At 43.5% G+C, this 18,834-nt stretch overlaps 5 non-coding genes across 5 annotated transcripts; all 5 read right to left on the bottom strand.

Moving 5' to 3' along the window:
• Positions 1-3,075: 3,075 nt before the first annotated feature.
• TRNAI-AAU (transfer RNA isoleucine (anticodon AAU)) lies at positions 3,076-3,149 on the bottom strand. Its single transcript has one exon. It is a non-coding gene; the product is annotated as a tRNA-Ile (tRNA).
• A 3,585-nt stretch (positions 3,150-6,734) lies between these two features.
• TRNAI-AAU (transfer RNA isoleucine (anticodon AAU)) lies at positions 6,735-6,808 on the bottom strand. The gene has a single exon. It is a non-coding gene; the product is annotated as a tRNA-Ile (tRNA).
• Positions 6,809-11,002: 4,194 nt separating this feature from the next.
• Positions 11,003-11,076, bottom strand: TRNAI-AAU (transfer RNA isoleucine (anticodon AAU)). The gene has a single exon. It is a non-coding gene; the product is annotated as a tRNA-Ile (tRNA).
• A 3,592-nt stretch (positions 11,077-14,668) lies between these two features.
• TRNAI-AAU (transfer RNA isoleucine (anticodon AAU)) lies at positions 14,669-14,742 on the bottom strand. The gene has a single exon. It is a non-coding gene; the product is annotated as a tRNA-Ile (tRNA).
• Positions 14,743-18,327: 3,585 nt separating this feature from the next.
• TRNAI-AAU (transfer RNA isoleucine (anticodon AAU)) lies at positions 18,328-18,401 on the bottom strand. The gene has a single exon. It is a non-coding gene; the product is annotated as a tRNA-Ile (tRNA).
• Between the last annotated feature and the right edge of the window lie 433 nt (positions 18,402-18,834).

The raw sequence follows: 18,834 nt of genomic DNA on the forward strand, positions 1-18,834 counted from the left end.
TGCGCGAAGAGACGTACAACACAAGAAGGCGCGCTTTTGTGCGCCGGGCACCACCCGGCCTGTGCATTCCTCACTGTCGTGAGATCAGTTTACTCAGCAGAGCATGACGCTGCAATTGGTTAGTAGGGCAGGCCTGACCAGAATAGTATTTTTGGGGTCATGTTTTTGATTGCATTTTTAAAACAGTAACAGAACTTAACTGCAATGTTTAAATAGGTCTAGACATATTTAAACAGTGTCAATTTAATAGAAGAATTGTGGACAATTCAGAGGGGAGGCACCAATGTTTTTTTTCCCCATTGGGTGGATGCGGCATTAAAGAGTTTGAAGACCACTGGTCTAAGTGGACACTAATACACCTGGATGCTCCTGAATCCTCGCAACAGATGGCAGCAAACCTGGCTGGAGAGCTACTGTGTTGGACTGATCCTGTCGATTCAAGTGGTCTTTCCTAGAGAGTCGGAGGTCATGGAAATAGATGGAGTTGATGGTAATCTTCAGGGCTTTGAAGTTTTCCCATCATCATCTGTCTCAAAAAAATGTGCTAGTAAAGACAGAGAATAAGGTAGCTGTCTTTTACATTAACCAACAGTGAAGTATGCATTCAAAATCCCTCAATGCAATAGCAGAACAATTGGGTTATTGGGCAGAGATCAACCTGTTGCACACGTCGGCAGTACACATCAAGGGCACCGACAATGTGATGGCAGACAGCTGGAGGTTTTCCAATTTTGCTGGAGTTGACGTTATCTAGGTCGTTGTTTTGAGAGATATGCCGAGAGTTTGTGAAACCCTTTCTGGATCTCTTTTCAACCAAGGACAATGCTCATCTTTGTCGATTCTGATCCAGGCTTCCGGAACAAGGAGCCTAGGTAGTGGACGTATTGGTGATAAAGTGGCTGAGAAGTCTCCTTTATACATTCCCCCACTTTTTATTGATCCAGATGGATCTCTTCAAGTCTCAGCAGTGGGAGGGAACTTTATTCTTGTGGGCCCTTATTGGCCAGAGATGTCATGGTTTCCTCTTCTGAACCTCTGGCTCTTCTACCTCCTTGAGTACTGCTCACGTGTGTCTCTCTCAGAACGTCATCCCTGACCTTCTTGCTCCAACTCACTCTATTGCTTTGGAGGTTGAGAAGTCTGGACTGCTAGCAAAGGGTCTTTCCTCTTCCTTAGTGGAATTAATTCAGCACTCCAGCAGGCCTTCTACTTAGAAGTCTTACTCAAAGAACTGGAAGTCTTTTGAGACGTGATGTTCTGCTCATGATTTTTTGGCACCTACCTGTAGTTTGTCTGCTATTTTGCATTTTCTTCTGAATGGGTTTCAGTCGAATCTCTTTCCACTCTGAAAGCTCATTGCTTTGCGATAAAGGTTTTTAGGGACTTTTCTGTACCTTCGTCGATGTTACAATCTTTGGTGTCTAGACTGTTCTGATCTTTTGTCAATTGTAAGACCAGTTGAAAAATCCCTTTTCTCCAACTCAGAATCTTCCTACTCTTTTATAGGCTTTGCAATTTTATCTCTTTGAGGATCTGGACACTGTAGACATAAAGATTGTTTCCTATAAAGTTATTTTCCTATTTCCTATCACCTTCCTGAGAACAATTGGGGAGCTGGGAGCCTTAAAATGCTGTCCTCTCTTCAGTTGATACTTTGGAAGATGGGGTAACTTTAAGGCCTAGCCTTACCTTTGCTGCAAAGGTTAAGTCTATTTTTGATAGATCTTAGGAAATAATTCTTCCTTCTTTCATTCCCTCTCCTTCCTCTCCGGAGGAACATTTTCTGAATACACTTGATGTTTAAAGAGCTCTTTTCATTTATGTCACCAGGCCTCTGCAGTTCAGGAAAACCGACTCCTCGTTTGTGACTTTTGGACAGCCTGGAAAAGACAAGAAGGTGACTTTTATGACTCTGAGTAGGTGGATTAAGTTGTCAATTTTTCTGGCTTTGCAAGGCTTTTTAGAATATCTTCCAGTTCAGGGATGGTCTACGAGAGGAATGGCCACCTCCTGGGTTGAATTCCAGTGAGTAACAATCTAGGAAATTCCTAGGGTGGCTACTTGGTCCTCAGAGCATACATTTGTCAAGCATTATGGCTTAATAATTTTTCTGTTTTGCATTTGAGTACCAATGTTTTGAACTCTGCATTACCCTTAGTCCATCTTGTCTTTGTCACAAACATTACATCCTGCCCACCTTCCCATCAGTCCTTTGGCAAGGGCTTGGCACCCAGGTTGGGTGCATGGGGCTAGCATTTAAGGATCCTTCTGTTCTTTCTTCCTGTTGGAAGGTGACATCACCTTACTTTGTAATGACTGTCACAAGGACGCAATGGACTAAGGCTAATGAAGATTACCAATAAGTAACCAACGCATCACCACTCTTTCTGAATGTGCGTGGCTCATTCCGCAGGACTAGTTCTTTGTATGATTCCTGGATTTTCAGAAGCCCTTTGATGGCAGCACCCCCACACTGAAAATTGTTTCAGCACCACTGTACAAGGGTCAGTTGTCATGCTCATCTGCGGCGTAAATTTGCGTTGAAGTAGTCTAACTCCCCAGGCTTTGTCTTTTGCTCAATTTGCCTTTGTGAGTTTTCTCTCAATCACTGTTAACTTCCTTTGATCTTTCTTTCTTCTTTTACTTCACCTTCGCCTTCAGTGTATCTTTCGGCCCTCTTAAGAGACACACCCCCTTGTAGCCACTTCCATACTTCTGTCACCTAATTATTTTCCTATCCTTTCCCCTGTAACGTTGCTGATCCTAGCTATAGCATCACTATCCAGAATCTGTTCACCTGAGTTATGTTCCTCTTATCCCCACGCACCTAATAATCAGATCTTGGTCTCCCTCCACCTCTCACGAGACATAGTCTGAGGCAGTGTCTCCATCTTGGAGAGACAATCCCTTGCACTTGTGTTGTTCTACTGGCACTGCCGGCTTGAGCTTTGGTCAGCAGTGGCAAAAGAAGGACTAATGGAAAGTGAACGTATACTGGAGCAACAGAGTGTATGGATTTATAAGAGCTTGATTAAATGAGAAAAAAAGAGTTTAGTTGAGAGACAAAATGCAACCTGGCCCGTACGGGGATCGAACCCGCAACCTTGGCGTTATTAGCACCACGCTCTAACCAACTGAGCTAACCGGCCATGAGTCCTAAAGATATCCTTTTTCCATGTAATGCAGATAGATAGAAGAGTTGGTCTCCCTATTGCAATTCCTTCATACTTTTCTCCTTCCGCCCCCTGTCTGGATTTCAATAACAAGAGCTGTGGAGTGCTGCACGCCAGCCTCAGTGCCTCTTCTTTCACTCAATCTGACTGTGTGCTGTGATATCTTTGTAACATCGCTTGTTGCCGGAAAAAAAGGAAAGGATGGATAGTATTTTTATTCTTTTACAACAAAACCCAAAATGCATCGGCTTGCTTGCTCATTAAGTTTACAAGGCCAGCTGCTTTTGAGATATTATAATTATAGTGGTTATTCGGCGTTGGAGGTAAGAGAGTTTTTTTTAGGTCTGGCCGTTCCTTCTGCTTCAAATTACTTGAGCTCATGTCAACAAAGTAACAACAAAACATAGCCAACGGTTCGTTGCTCAAGCCTTCCCTACTGCGCCTTCCCATGTCTCTCCTGCCGACCACAGTGCAGGAAATCTGAGTTTGCATTTGCGCGAAGAGACGTACAACACAAGAAGGCGCGCTTTTGTGCGCCGGGCACCACCCGGCCTGTGCATTCCTCACTGTCGTGAGATCAGTTTACTCAGCAGAGCATGACGCTGCAATTGGTTCGTAGGGCAGGCCTGACCAGAATAGTATATTTGGGGTCATGTATTTGATTGCATTTTTAAAACAGTAACAGAACTTAACTGCAATGTTTAAATAGGTCTAGACATATTTAAACAGTGTCAATTTAATAGAAGAATTGTGGACAATTCAGAGAGGGAGGCACCAATGTTTTTTTTTCCCAATTGGGTGGATGCGGCATTAAAGAGTTTGAAGACCACTGGTCTAAGTGGACACTAATATACCTGGATGCTCCTGAATCCTCGCAACAGATGGCAGCAAACCTGGCTGGAGAGCTACTGTGTTGGACTGATCCTGTCGATTCAAGTGGTCTTTCCTAGAGAGTCGGAGGTCATGGAAATAGATGGAGTTGATGGTAATCTTCAGGGCTTTGAAGTTTTCCCATCATCATCTGTCTCAAAAAAATGTGCTAGTAAAGACAGAGAATAAGGTAGCTGTCTTTTACATTAACCAACAGTGAAGCATGCATTCAAAATCCCTCAATGCAATAGCAGAACAATTGGGTTATTGGGCAGAGATCAACCTGTTGCACACGTCGGCAGTACACATCAAGGGCACCGACAATGTGATGGCAGACAGCTGGAGGTTTCCAAATTTGCTGGAGTTGACGTTATCCAGGTCGTCGTTTTGAGAGATATGCCGAGAGTTTGTGAAACCCTTTCTGGATCTCTTTTCAAACAAGGACAATGCTCATCTTTGTCGATTCTGATCCAGGCTTCCGGAACAAGGAGCCTAGGTAGTGGACGTATTGGTGATAAAGTGGCTGAGAAGTCTCCTTTATACATTCCCCCACTTTTTATTGATCCAGATGGTTCTCTTCAAGTCTCAGCAGGGGGGAGGGAACTTTATTCTTGTGGGCCCTTATTGGCCAGAGATGTCATGGTTTCCTCTTCTGAACCCCTGTCTCTTCTACCTCCTTGAGTACTGCTCAAGTGTGTCTCTCTCAGAACGTCGTCCCTGACCTTCTTGCTCCAACTCACTCTATCGCTTTGGAGGTTGAGAAGTCTGGACTGCTAGCAAAGGGTCTTTCCTCTTCCTTAGTGGAGTTAATTCAGCACTCCAGCAGGCCTTCTACTTCGAAGTCTTACTCAAAGAACTGGAAGTCTTTTGAGACGTGATGTTCTGCTCATGATCTTTTGGCACCTACCTGTAGATTGTCTGCTATTTTGCATTTTCTTCTGAATGGGTTTCAGTTGAATCTCCTTCCACTCTGAAAGCTCATTGCTTTGCGATAAAGGTTTTTAGGGACTTTTCTGTACCTTCGTCGATGTTACAATCTTTGGTGTCTAGACTGTTCTGATCTTTTGTCAATTGTAAGACCAGTTGAAAAATCCCTTTTCTCCAACTCAGAAAATTCCTACTCTTTTATAGGCTTTGCAATTGTATCTCTTTGAGGATCTGGACACTGTAGACATAAAGATTGTTTCCTATAAAGTTATTTTCCTATTTCCTATCACCTTGCTGAGAACAATTGGGGAGCTGGGAGCCTTAAAATGCTGTCCTCTCTTCAGTTGATACTTTGGAAGATGGGGTAACTTTAAGGCCTAGCCTTACCTTTGCTGCAAAGGTTAATTCTAGTTTTGATAGATCTTAGGAAATAATTCTTCCTTCTTTCATTCCCTCTCCGGAGGAACATTTGCTGAATACACTTGATGTTTAAAGATCTCTTTTCATTTATGTCACCAGGCCTCTGCAGTTCAGGAAAACCGACTCCTTGTTTGTGACTTTTGGACAGCCTGGAAAAGACAAGAAGGTGACTTTTATGACTCTGAGTAGGTGGATTAAGTTGTCAATTTTTCTGACTTTGCAAGGCTTTTTAGAATATCTTCCAGTTCAGGGATGGTCTACGAGAGGAATGGTCATCTCCTGGGTTGAATTCCAGTGAGTAACAATCTAGAAAATTCCTAGGGTGGCTACTTGGTCCTCAGAGCATACATTTGTCAAGCATTATGGCTTAATAATTTTTCTGTTTTGCATTTGAGTACCAATGTTTTGAACTCTGCATTACCCTTAGTCCATCTTGTCTTTGTCACAAACATTACATCCTGCCCACCTTCCCATCAGTCCTTTGGCAAGGGCTTGGCACCCAGGTTGGGTGCATGGGGCTAGCATTTAAGGATCCTCCTGTTCTTTCTTCCTGTTGGAAGGTGACATCACCTTACTTTGTAATGACTGTCACAAGGACGCAATGGACTAAGGCTAATGAAGATTACCAATAAGTAACCAACGCATCACCATTCTTTCTGAATGTGCGTGGCTCATTCCGCAGGACTTGTTCTTTGTATGATTCCTGGATTTTCAGAAGCCCTTTGATGGCAGCACCCCCACACTGAAAATTGTTTCAGCACCACTGTACAAGGGTCAGTTGTCATGCTAATCTGCGGCGTAAATTTGCATTGAAGTAGTCTAACTCCCCAGGCTTTGTCTTTTGCTCAATTTGCCTTTGTGAGTTTTCTCTCAATCACTGTTAACTTCCTTTGATCTTTCTTTCTTCTTTTACTTCACCTTCGCCTTCAGTGTATCTTTCGGCCCTCTTAAGAGACACACCCCCTTGTAGCCACTTCCATACTTCTGTCACCTAATTATTTTCCTATCCTTTCCCCTGTAACGTTGCTGATCCTAGCTATAGCATCACTATCCAGAATCTGTTCACCTGAGTTATGTTCCTCTTATCCCCACGCATCTAATAATCAGCTCTTGGTCTCCCTCCACCTCTCACGAGACATAGTCTGAGGCAGTGTCTCCATCTTGGAGAGACAATCCCTTGCACTTGTGTTGTTCTACTGGCACTGCCGGCTTGAGCTTTGGTCAGCAGTGGCAAAAGAAGGACTAATGGAAAGTGAACGTATACTGGAGCAACAGAGTGTATGGATTTATAAGAGCTTGATTAAATGAGAAAAAAAGAGTTTAGTTGAGAGAAAAAATGCAACCTGGCCCATACGGGGATTGAACCCGCGACCTTGGCGTTATTAGCACCACGCTCTAACCAACTGAGCTAACCGGCCATGAGTACTAAATATATCCTTTTTCCATGTAATGCAGATAGATAGAAGAGTTGGTCTCACTATCGCAATTCCTTCATACTTTTCTCCTTCCGCCCCCTGTCTGCATTTCAATAGCAAGAGCTGTGGAGTGCTGCACGCCAGCCTCAGTGCCTCGTCTTTCACTCAATCTCACTGTGTGCTGTGATATCTTTGTAACATCGCTTGTTGCCGGAAAAAAGGAAAGGATGGATAGTATTTTTATTCTTTTACAACAAAACCCAAAATGCATCCGCTTGCTTGCTCATTAAGTTTACAAGGCCAGCTGCTTTTGAGATATTATAATTATAGTGGTTATTCGGCGTTGGAGGTAAGAGAGTTTTTTTAGGTCTGGTCGTTCCTTCTGCTTCAAATTACTTGAGCTCATGTCAGCAAAGTAACAACAAAACATAGCCAACGGTTCGTTGCTCAAGCCTTCCCTACTGCGCCTTCCCATGTCTCTCCTGCCGACCACAGTGCAGGAAATCTGATTTTGCATTTGCGCGAAGAGACGTACAACACAAGAAGGCGCGCTTTTGTGCGCCGGGCACCACCCGGCCTGTGCATTCCTCACTGTCGTGAGATCACTTTACTCAGCAGAGCATGACGCTGCAATTGGTTAGTAGGGCAGGCCTGACCAGAATAGTATATTTGGGGTCATGTATTTGATTGCATTTTTAAAACAGTAACAGAACTTAACTGCAATGTTTAAATAGGTCTAGACATATTTAAACAGTGTCAATTTAATAGAAGAATTGTGGACAATTCAGAGGGGAGGCACCAATGTTTTTTTTCCCATTGGGTGGATGCGGCATTAAAGAGTTTGAAGACCACTGGTCTAAGTGGACACTAATATACCTGGATGCTCCTGAATCCTCGCAACAGATGCCAGCAAACCTGGCTGGAGAGCTACTGTGTTGGACAGATCCTGTCGATTCAAGTGGTCTTTCCTAGAGAGTCGGAGGTCATGGAAATAGATGGAGTTGATGGTAATCTTCATGGCTTTGAAGTTTTCCCATCATCATCTGTCTCAAAAAAATGTGCTAGTAAAGACAGAGAATAAGGTAGCTGTCTTTTACATTAACCAACAGTGAAGCATGCATTCAAAATCCCTCAATGCAATAGCAGAACAATTGGGTTATTGGGCAGAGATCAACCTGCTGCACACGTCGGCAGTACACATCAAGGGCACCGACAATGTGATGGCAGACAGCTGGAGGTTTCCAAATTTGCTGGAGTTGACGTTATCCAGGTCGTTGTTTTGAGAGATATGCCGAGAGTTTGTGAAACCCTTTCTGGATCTCTTTTCAAACAAGGACAATGCTCACCTTTGTCGATTCTGATCCAGGCTTCCGGAACAAGGAGCCTAGGTAGTGGACGTATTGGTGATAAAGTGGCTGAGAAGTCTCCTTTATACATTCCCCCACTTTTTATTGATCCAGATGGTTCTCTTCAAGTCTCAGCAGGGGGGAGGGAACTTTATTCTTGTGGGCCCTTATTGGCCAAAGATGTCATGGTTTCCTCTTCTGAACCCCTGGCTCTTCTACCTCCTTGAGTACTGCTCAAGTGTGTCTCTCTCAGAACGTCGTCCCTGACCTTCTTGCTCCAACTCACTCTATCGCTTTGGAGGTTGAGAAGTCTGGACTGCTAGCAAAGGGTCTTTCCTCTTCCTTAGTGGAGTTAATTCAGCACTCCAGCAGGCCTTCTACTTCGAAGTCTTACTCAAGGAACTGGAAGTCTTTTGAGACGTGATGTTCTGCTCATGATCTTTTGGCACCTACCTGTAGTTTGTCTGCTATTTTGCATTTTCTTCTGAATGGGTTTCACTTGAATCTCTTTCCACTCTGAAAGCTCATTGCTTTGCGATAAAGGTTTTTAGGGACTTTTCTGTACCTTCGTCGATGTTACAATCTTTGGTGTCTAGACTGTTCTGATCTTTTGTCAATTGTAAGACCAGTTGAAAAATCCCTTTTCTCCAACTCAGAATCTTCCTACTCTTTTATAGGCTTTGCAATTTTATCTCTTTGAGGATCTGGATAGTGTAGACATAAAGATTGTTTCCTATAAAGTTATTTTCCTATTTCCTATCACCTTGCTGAGAACAATTGGGGTGCTGGGAGCCTTAAAATGCTGTCCTCTCTTCATTTGATACTTTGGAAGATGGGGTAACTTTAAGGCCTAGCCTTACCTTTGCTGCAAAGGTTAAGTCTATTTTTGATAGATCTTAGGAAATAATTCTTCCTTCTTTCATTCCCTCTCCTTCTTCTCCGGAGGAACATTTGCTGAATACACTTGATGTTTAAAGAGCTCTTTTCATTTATGTCACCAGGCCTCTGCAGTTCAGGAAAACCGACTCCTTGTTTGTGACTTTTGGACAGCCTGGAAAAGACAAGAAGGTGACTTTTATGACTCTGAGTAGGTGGATTAAGTTGTCAATTTTTCTGGCTTTGCAAGGCTTTTTAGAATATCTTCCAGTTCAGGGATGGTCTACGAGAGGAATGGCCACCTCCTGGGTTGAATTCCAGTGAGTAACAATCTAGGAAATTCCTAGGGTGGCTACTTGGTCCTCAGAGCATACATTTGTCAAGCATTATGGCTTAATAATTTTTCTGTTTTGCATTTGAGTACCAATGTTTTGAACTCTGCATTACCCTTAGTCCATCTTGTCTTTGTCACAAACATTACATCCTGCCCACCTTCCTATCAGTCCTTTGGCAAGGGCTTGGCACCCAGGTTGGGTGCATGGGGCTAGCATTTAAGGATCCTCCTGTTGTTTCTTCCTGTTGGAAGGTGACATCACCTTACTTTGTAATGACTGTCACAAGGACGCAATGGACTAAGGCTAATGAAGATTTCCAATAAGTAACCAACGCACCACCATTCTTTCTGAATGTGCGTGGCTCATTCCGCAGGACTTGTTCTTTGTATGATTCCTGGATTTTCAGAAGCCCTTTGATGGCAGCACCCCCACACTGAAAATTGTTTCAGCACCACTGTACAAGGGTCAGTTGTCATGCTCATCTGCGGCGTAAATTTGCATTGAAGTAGTCTAACTCCCCAGGCTTTGTCTTTTGCTCAATTTGCCTTTGTGAGTTTTCTCTCAATCACTGTCGACTTCCTTTGATCTTTCTTTCTTCTTTTACTTCACCTTCGCCTTCAGTGTATCTTTCGGCCCTCTTAAGAGACACACCCCCTTGTAGCCACTTCTATACTTCTGTCACCTAATTATTTTCCTATCCTTTCCCCTGTAACGTTGCTGATCCTAGCTATAGCATCACTATCCAGAATCTGTTCACCTGAGTTATGTTCCTCTTATCCCCACGCATCTAATAATCAGCTCTTGGTCTCCCTCCACCTCTCACGAGACATAGTCTGAGGCAGTGTCTCCATCTTGGAGAGACAATCCCTTGCACTTGTGTTGTTCTACTGGCGCTGCGGCTTGAGCTTTGGTCAGCAGTGGCAAAAGAAGGACTAATGGAAAGTGAACGTATACTGGAGCAACAGAGTGTATGGATTTATAAGAGCTTGATTAAATGAGAAAAAAAGAGTTTAGTTGAGAGAAAAAATGCAACCTGGCCCATACGGGGATTGAACCCGCGACCAATCCAGTCAGTTGTCATGCTAATCTGCGGCGTAAATTTGCATTGAAGTAGTCTAACTCCCCAGGCTTTGTCTTTTGCTCAATTTGCCTTTGTGAGTTTTCTCTCAATCACTGTCGACTTCCTTTGATCTTTCTTTCTTCTTTTACTTCACCTTCGCCTTCAGTGTATCTTTCGGCCCTCTTAAGAGACACACCCCCTTGTAGCCACTTCTATACTTCTGTCACCTAATTATTTTCCTATCCTTTCCCCTGTAACGTTGCTGATCCTAGCTATAGCATCACTATCCAGAATCTGTTCACCTGAGTTATGTTCCTCTTATCCCCACGCATCTAATAATCAGCTCTTGGTCTCCCTCCACCTCTCACGAGACATAGTCTGAGGCAGTGTCTCCATCTTGGAGAGACAATCCCTTGCACTTGTGTTGTTCTACTGGCACTGCCGGCTTGAGCTTTGGTCAGCAGTGGCAAAAGAAGGACTAATGGAAAGTGAACGTATACTGGAGCAACAGAGTGTATGGATTTATAAGAGCTTGATTAAATGAGAAAAAAAGAGTTTAGTTGAGAGAAAAAATGCAACCTGGCCCATACGGGGATCGAACCCGCGACCTTGGCGTTATTAGCACCACGCACTAACCAACTGAGCTAACCAGCCATGAGTACTAAATATATCCTTTTTCCATGTAATGCAGATAGATAGAAGAGTTGGTCTCACTAGCGCAATTCCTTCATACTTTTCTCCTTCCGCCCCCTGTCTGGATTTCAATAACAAGAGCTGTGGAGTGCTGCACGCCAGCCTCAGTGCCTCGTCTTTCACTCAATCTCACTGTGTGCTGTGATATCTTTGTAACATCGCTTGTTGCCGGAAAAAAAGGAAAGGATGGATAGTATTTTTATTCTTTTACAACAAAACCCAAAATGCATCGGCTTGCTTGCTCATTAAGTTTACAAGGCCAGCTGCTTTTGAGATATTATAATTATAGTGGTTATTCGGCGTTGGAGTTAAGAGAGGTTTTTTTAGGTCTGGTCGTTCCTTCTGCTTCAAATTACTTGAGCTCATGTCAACAAAGTAACAACAAAACATAGCCAACGGTTTGTTGCTCAAGCCTTCCCTACTGCGCCTTCCAATGTCTCTCCTGCCGACCACAGTGCAGGAAATCTGAGTTTGCATTTGCGCGAAGAGACGTACAACACAAGAAGGCGCGCTTTTGTGCGCCGGGCACCACCCGGCCTGTGCATTCCTCACTGTCGTGAGATCAGTTTACTCAGCAGAGCATGACGCTGCAATTGGTTAGTAGGGCAGGCCTGACCAGAATAGTATATTTGGGGTCATGTTTTTGATTGCATTTTTAAAACAGTAACAGAACTTAACTGCAATGTTTAAATAGGTCTAGACATATTTAAACAGTGTCAATTTAATAGAAGAATTGTGGACAATTCAGAGGGGAGGCACCAATGTTTTTTTTCCCCATTGGGTGGATGCGGCATTAAAGAGTTTGAAGACCACTGGTCTAAGTGGACACTAATACACCTGGATGCTCCTGAATCCTCGCAACAGATGGCAGCAAACCTGGCTGGAGAGCTACTGTGTTGGACTGATCCTGTCGATTCAAGTGGTCTTTCCTAGAGAGTCGGAGGTCATGGAAATAGATGGAGTTGATGGTAATCTTCAGGGCTTTGAAGTTTTCCCATCATCATCTGTCTCAAAAAAATGTGCTAGTAAAGACAGAGAATAAGGTAGCTGTCTTTTACATTAACCAACAGTGAAGTATGCATTCAAAATCCCTCAATGCAATAGCAGAACAATTGGGTTATTGGGCAGAGATCAACCTGTTGCACACGTCGGCAGTACACATCAAGGGCACCGACAATGTGATGGCAGACAGCTGGAGGTTTTCCAATTTTGCTGGAGTTGACGTTATCTAGGTCGTTGTTTTGAGAGATATGCCGAGAGTTTGTGAAACCCTTTCTGGATCTCTTTTCAACCAAGGACAATGCTCATCTTTGTCGATTCTGATCCAGGCTTCCGGAACAAGGAGCCTAGGTAGTGGACGTATTGGTGATAAAGTGGCTGAGAAGTCTCCTTTATACATTCCCCCACTTTTTATTGATCCAGATGGATCTCTTCAAGTCTCAGCAGTGGGAGGGAACTTTATTCTTGTGGGCCCTTATTGGCCAGAGATGTCATGGTTTCCTCTTCTGAACCTCTGGCTCTTCTACCTCCTTGAGTACTGCTCACGTGTGTCTCTCTCAGAACGTCGTCCCTGACCTTCTTGCTCCATCTCACTCTATTGCTTTGGAGGTTGAGAAGTCTGGACTGCTAGCAAAGGGTCTTTCCTCTTCCTTAGTGGAATTAATTCAGCACTCCAGCAGGCCTTCTACTTAGAAGTCTTACTCAAAGAACTGGAAGTCTTTTGAGACGTGATGTTCTGCTCATGATTTTTTGGCACCTACCTGTAGTTTGTCTGCTATTTTGCATTTTCTTCTGAATGGGTTTCAGTCGAATCTCTTTCCACTCTGAAAGCTCATTGCTTTGCGATAAAGGTTTTTAGGGACTTTTCTGTACCTTCGTCGATGTTACAATCTTTGGTGTCTAGACTGTTCTGATCTTTTGTCAATTGTAAGACCAGTTGAAAAATCCCTTTTCTCCAACTCAGAATCTTCCTACTCTTTTATAGGCTTTGCAATTTTATCTCTTTGAGGATCTGGACACTGTAGACATAAAGATTGTTTCCTATAAAGTTATTTTCCTATTTCCTATCACCTTCCTGAGAACAATTGGGGAGCTGGGAGCCTTAAAATGCTGTCCTCTCTTCAGTTGATACTTTGGAAGATGGGGTAACTTTAAGGCCTAGCCTTACCTTTGCTGCAAAGGTTAAGTCTATTTTTGATAGATCTTAGGAAATAATTCTTCCTTCTTTCATTCCCTCTCCTTCCTCTCCGGAGGAACATTTTCTGAATACACTTGATGTTTAAAGAGCTCTTTTCATTTATGTCACCAGGCCTCTGCAGTTCAGGAAAACCGACTCCTCGTTTGTGACTTTTGGACAGCCTGGAAAAGACAAGAAGGTGACTTTTATGACTCTGAGTAGGTGGATTAAGTTGTCAATTTTTCTGGCTTTGCAAGGCTTTTTAGAATATCTTCCAGTTCAGGGATGGTCTACGAGAGGAATGGCCACCTCCTGGGTTGAATTCCAGTGAGTAACAATCTAGGAAATTCCTAGGGTGGCTACTTGGTCCTCAGAGCATACATTTGTCAAGCATTATGGCTTAATAATTTTTCTGTTTTGCATTTGAGTACCAATGTTTTGAACTCTGCATTACCCTTAGTCCATCTTGTCTTTGTCACAAATATTACATCCTGCCCACCTTCCCATCAGTCCTTTGGCAAGGGCTTGGCACCCAGGTTGGGTGCATGGGGCTAGCATTTAAGGATCCTTCTGTTCTTTCTTCCTGTTGGAAGGTGACATCACCTTACTTTGTAATGACTGTCACAAGGACGCAATGGACTAAGGCTAATGAAGATTACCAATAAGTAACCAACGCATCACCACTCTTTCTGAATGTGCGTGGCTCATTCCGCAGGACTAGTTCTTTGTATGATTCCTGGATTTTCAGAAGCCCTTTGATGGCAGCACCCCCACACTGAAAATTGTTTCAGCACCACTGTACAAGGGTCAGTTGTCATGCTCATCTGCGGCGTAAATTTGCGTTGAAGTAGTCTAACTCCCCAGGCCTTGTCTTTTGCTCAATTTGCCTTTATGAGTTTTCTCTCAATCACTGTCGACTTCCTTTGATCTTTCTTTCTTCTTTCACTTCACCTTCGCCTTCAGTGTATCTTTCGGCCCTCTTAAGAGACACACCCACTTGTAGCCACTTCTATACTTCTGTCACCTAATTATTTTCCTATCCTTTCCCCTGTAACGTTGCTGATCCTAGCTATAGCATCACTATCCAGAATCTGTTCACCTGAGTTATGTTCCTCTTATCCCCACGCACCTAATAATCAGATCTTGGTCTCCCTCCACCTCTCACGAGACATAGTCTGAGGCAGTGTCTCCATCTTGGAGAGACAATCCCTTGCACTTGTGTTGTTCTACTGGCACTGCCGGCTTGAGCTTTGGTCAGCAGTGGCAAAAGAAGGACTAATGGAAAGTGAACGTATACTGGAGCAACAGAGTGTATGGATTTATAAGAGCTTGATTAAATGAGAAAAAAAGAGTTTAGTTGAGAGACAAAATGCAACCTGGCCCGTACGGGGATCGAACCCGCAACCTTGGCGTTATTAGCACCACGCTCTAACCAACTGAGCTAACCGGCCATGAGTCCTAAAGATATCCTTTTTCCATGTAATGCAGATAGATAGAAGAGTTGGTCTCCCTATTGCAATTCCTTCATACTTTTCTCCTTCCGCCCCCTGTCTGGATTTCAATAACAAGAGCTGTGGAGTGCTGCACGCCAGCCTCAGTGCCTCTTCTTTCACTCAATCTGACTGTGTGCTGTGATATCTTTGTAACATCGCTTGTTGCCGGAAAAAAAGGAAAGGATGGATAGTATTTTTATTCTTTTACAACAAAACCCAAAATGCATCGGCTTGCTTGCTCATTAAGTTTACAAGGCCAGCTGCTTTTGAGATATTATAATTATAGTGGTTATTCGGCGTTGGAGGTAAGAGAGTTTTTTTTAGGTCTGCCCGTTCCTTCTGCTTCAAATTACTTGAGCTCATGTCAACAAAGTAACAACAAAACATAGCCAACGGTTCGTTGCTCAAGCCTTCCCTACTGCGCCTTCCCATGTCTCTCCTGCCGACCACAGTGCAGGAAATCTGAGTTTGCATTTGCGCGAAGAGACGTACAACACAAGAAGGCGCGCTTTTGTGCGCCGGGCACCACCCGGCCTGTGCATTCCTCACTGTCGTGAGATCAGTTTACTCAGCAGAGCATGACGCTGCAATTGGTTCGTAGGGCAGGCCTGACCAGAATAGTATATTTGGGGTCATGTATTTGATTGCATTTTTAAAACAGTAACAGAACTTAACTGCAATGTTTAAATAGGTCTAGACATATTTAAACAGTGTCAATTTAATAGAAGAATTGTGGACAATTCAGAGAGGGAGGCACCAATGTTTTTTTTTCCCCATTGGGTGGATGCGGCATTAAAGAGTTTGAAGACCACTGGTCTAAGTGGACACTAATATACCTGGATGCTCCTGAATCCTCGCAACAGATGGCAGCAAACCTGGCTGGAGAGCTACTGTGTTGGACTGATCCTGTCGATTCAAGTGGTCTTTCCTAGAGAGTCGGAGGTCATGGAAATAGATGGAGTTGATGGTAATCTTCAGGGCTTTGAAGTTTTCCCATCATCATCTGTCTCAAAAAAATGTGCTAGTAAAGACAGAGAATAAGGTAGCTGTCTTTTACATTAACCAACAGTGAAGCATGCATTCAAAATCCCTCAATGCAATAGCAGAACAATTGGGTTATTGGGCAGAGATCAACCTGTTGCACACGTCGGCAGTACACATCAAGGGCACCGACAATGTGATGGCAGACAGCTGGAGGTTTCCAAATTTGCTGGAGTTGACGTTATCCAGGTCGTCGTTTTGAGAGATATGCCGAGAGTTTGTGAAACCCTTTCTGGATCTCTTTTCAAACAAGGACAATGCTCATCTTTGTCGATTCTGATCCAGGCTTCCGGAACAAGGAGCCTAGGTAGTGGACGTATTGGTGATAAAGTGGCTGAGAAGTCTCCTTTATACATTCCCCCACTTTTTATTGATCCAGATGGTTCTCTTCAAGTCTCAGCAGGGGGGAGGGAACTTTATTCTTGTGGGCCCTTATTGGCCAGAGATGTCATGGTTTCCTCTTCTGAACCCCTGTCTCTTCTACCTCCTTGAGTACTGCTCAAGTGTGTCTCTCTCAGAACGTCGTCCCTGACCTTCTTGCTCCAACTCACTCTATCGCTTTGGAGGTTGAGAAGTCTGGACTGCTAGCAAAGGGTCTTTCCTCTTCCTTAGTGGAGTTAATTCAGCACTCCAGCAGGCATTCTACTTCGAAGTCTTACTCAAAGAACTGGAAGTCTTTTGAGACGTGATGTTCTGCTCATGATCTTTTGGCACCTACCTGTAGTTTGTCTGCTATTTTGCATTTTCTTCTGAATGGGTTTCAGTTGAATCTCCTTCCACTCTGAAAGCTCATTGCTTTGCGATAAAGGTTTTTAGGGACTTTTCTGTACCTTCGTCGATGTTACAATCTTTGGTGTCTAGACTGTTCTGATCTTTTGTCAATTGTAAGACCAGTTGAAAAATCCCTTTTCTCCAACTCAGAATCTTCCTACTCTTTTATAGGCTTTGCAATTGTATCTCTTTGAGGATCTGGACACTGTAGACATAAAGATTGTTTCCTATAAAGTTATTTTCCTATTTCCTATCACCTTGCTGAGAACAATTGGGGAGCTGGGAGCCTTAAAATGCTGTCCTCTCTTCAGTTGATACTTTGGAAGATGGGGTAACTTTAAGGCCTAGCCTTACCTTTGCTGCAAAGGTTAAGTCTAGTTTTGATAGATCTTAGGAAATAATTCTTCCTTCTTTCATTCCCTCTCCGGAGGAACATTTGCTGAATACACTTGATGTTTAAAGATCTCTTTTCATTTATGTCACCAGGCCTCTGCAGTTCAGGAAAACCGACTCCTTGTTTGTGACTTTTGGACAGCCTGGAAAAGACAAGAAGGTGACTTTTATGACTCTGAGTAGGTGGATTAAGTTGTCAATTTTTCTGACTTTGCAAGGCTTTTTAGAATATCTTCCAGTTCAGGGATGGTCTGCGAGAGGAATGGTCATCTCCTGGGTTGAATTCCAGTGAGTAACAATCTAGAAAATTCCTAGGGTGGCTACTTGGTCCTCAGAGCATACATTTGTCAAGCATTATGGCTTAATAATTTTTCTGTTTTGCATTTGAGTACCAATGTTTTGAACTCTGCATTACCCTTAGTCCATCTTGTCTTTGTCACAAACATTACATCCTGCCCACCTTCCCATCAGTCCTTTGGCAAGGGCTTGGCACCCAGGTTGGGTGCATGGGGCTAGCATTTAAGGATCCTCCTGTTCTTTCTTCCTGTTGGAAGGTGACATCACCTTACTTTGTAATGACTGTCACAAGGACGCAATGGACTAAGGCTAATGAAGATTACCAATAAGTAACCAACGCATCACCATTCTTTCTGAATGTGCGTGGCTCATTCCGCAGGACTTGTTCTTTGTATGATTCCTGGATTTTCAGAAGCCCTTTGATGGCAGCACCCCCACACTGAAAATTGTTTCAGCACCACTGTACAAGGGTCAGTTGTCATGCTAATCTGCGGCGTAAATTTGCATTGAAGTAGTCTAACTCCCCAGGCTTTGTCTTTTGCTCAATTTGCCTTTGTGAGTTTTCTCTCAATCACTGTTAACTTCCTTTGATCTTTCTTTCTTCTTTTACTTCACCTTCGCCTTCAGTGTATCTTTCGGCCCTCTTAAGAGACACACCCCCTTGTAGCCACTTCCATACTTCTGTCACCTAATTATTTTCCTATCCTTTCCCCTGTAACGTTGCTGATCCTAGCTATAGCATCACTATCCAGAATCTGTTCACCTGAGTTATGTTCCTCTTATCCCCACGCATCTAATAATCAGCTCTTGGTCTCCCTCCACCTCTCACGAGACATAGTCTGAGGCAGTGTCTCCATCTTGGAGAGACAATCCCTTGCACTTGTGTTGTTCTACTGGCACTGCCGGCTTGAGCTTTGGTCAGCAGTGGCAAAAGAAGGACTAATGGAAAGTGAACGTATACTGGAGCAACAGAGTGTATGGATTTATAAGAGCTTGATTAAATGAGAAAAAAAGAGTTTAGTTGAGAGAAAAAATGCAACCTGGCCCATACGGGGATTGAACCCGCGACCTTGGCGTTATTAGCACCACGCTCTAACCAACTGAGCTAACCGGCCATGAGTACTAAATATATCCTTTTTCCATGTAATGCAGATAGATAGAAGAGTTGGTCTCACTATCGCAATTCCTTCATACTTTTCTCCTTCCGCCCCCTGTCTGCATTTCAATAGCAAGAGCTGTGGAGTGCTGCACGCCAGCCTCAGTGCCTCGTCTTTCACTCAATCTCACTGTGTGCTGTGATATCTTTGTAACATCGCTTGTTGCCGGAAAAAAGGAAAGGATGGATAGTATTTTTATTCTTTTACAACAAAACCCAAAATGCATCCGCTTGCTTGCTCATTAAGTTTACAAGGCCAGCTGCTTTTGAGATATTATAATTATAGTGGTTATTCGGCGTTGGAGGTAAGAGAGTTTTTTTAGGTCTGGTCGTTCCTTCTGCTTCAAATTACTTGAGCTCATGTCAGCAAAGTAACAACAAAACATAGCCAA

The sequence above is a fragment of the Pleurodeles waltl genome, chromosome 12, assembly GCF_031143425.1.
Source record: "Pleurodeles waltl isolate 20211129_DDA chromosome 12, aPleWal1.hap1.20221129, whole genome shotgun sequence".
NCBI lineage: Eukaryota > Metazoa > Chordata > Amphibia > Caudata > Salamandridae > Pleurodeles > Pleurodeles waltl.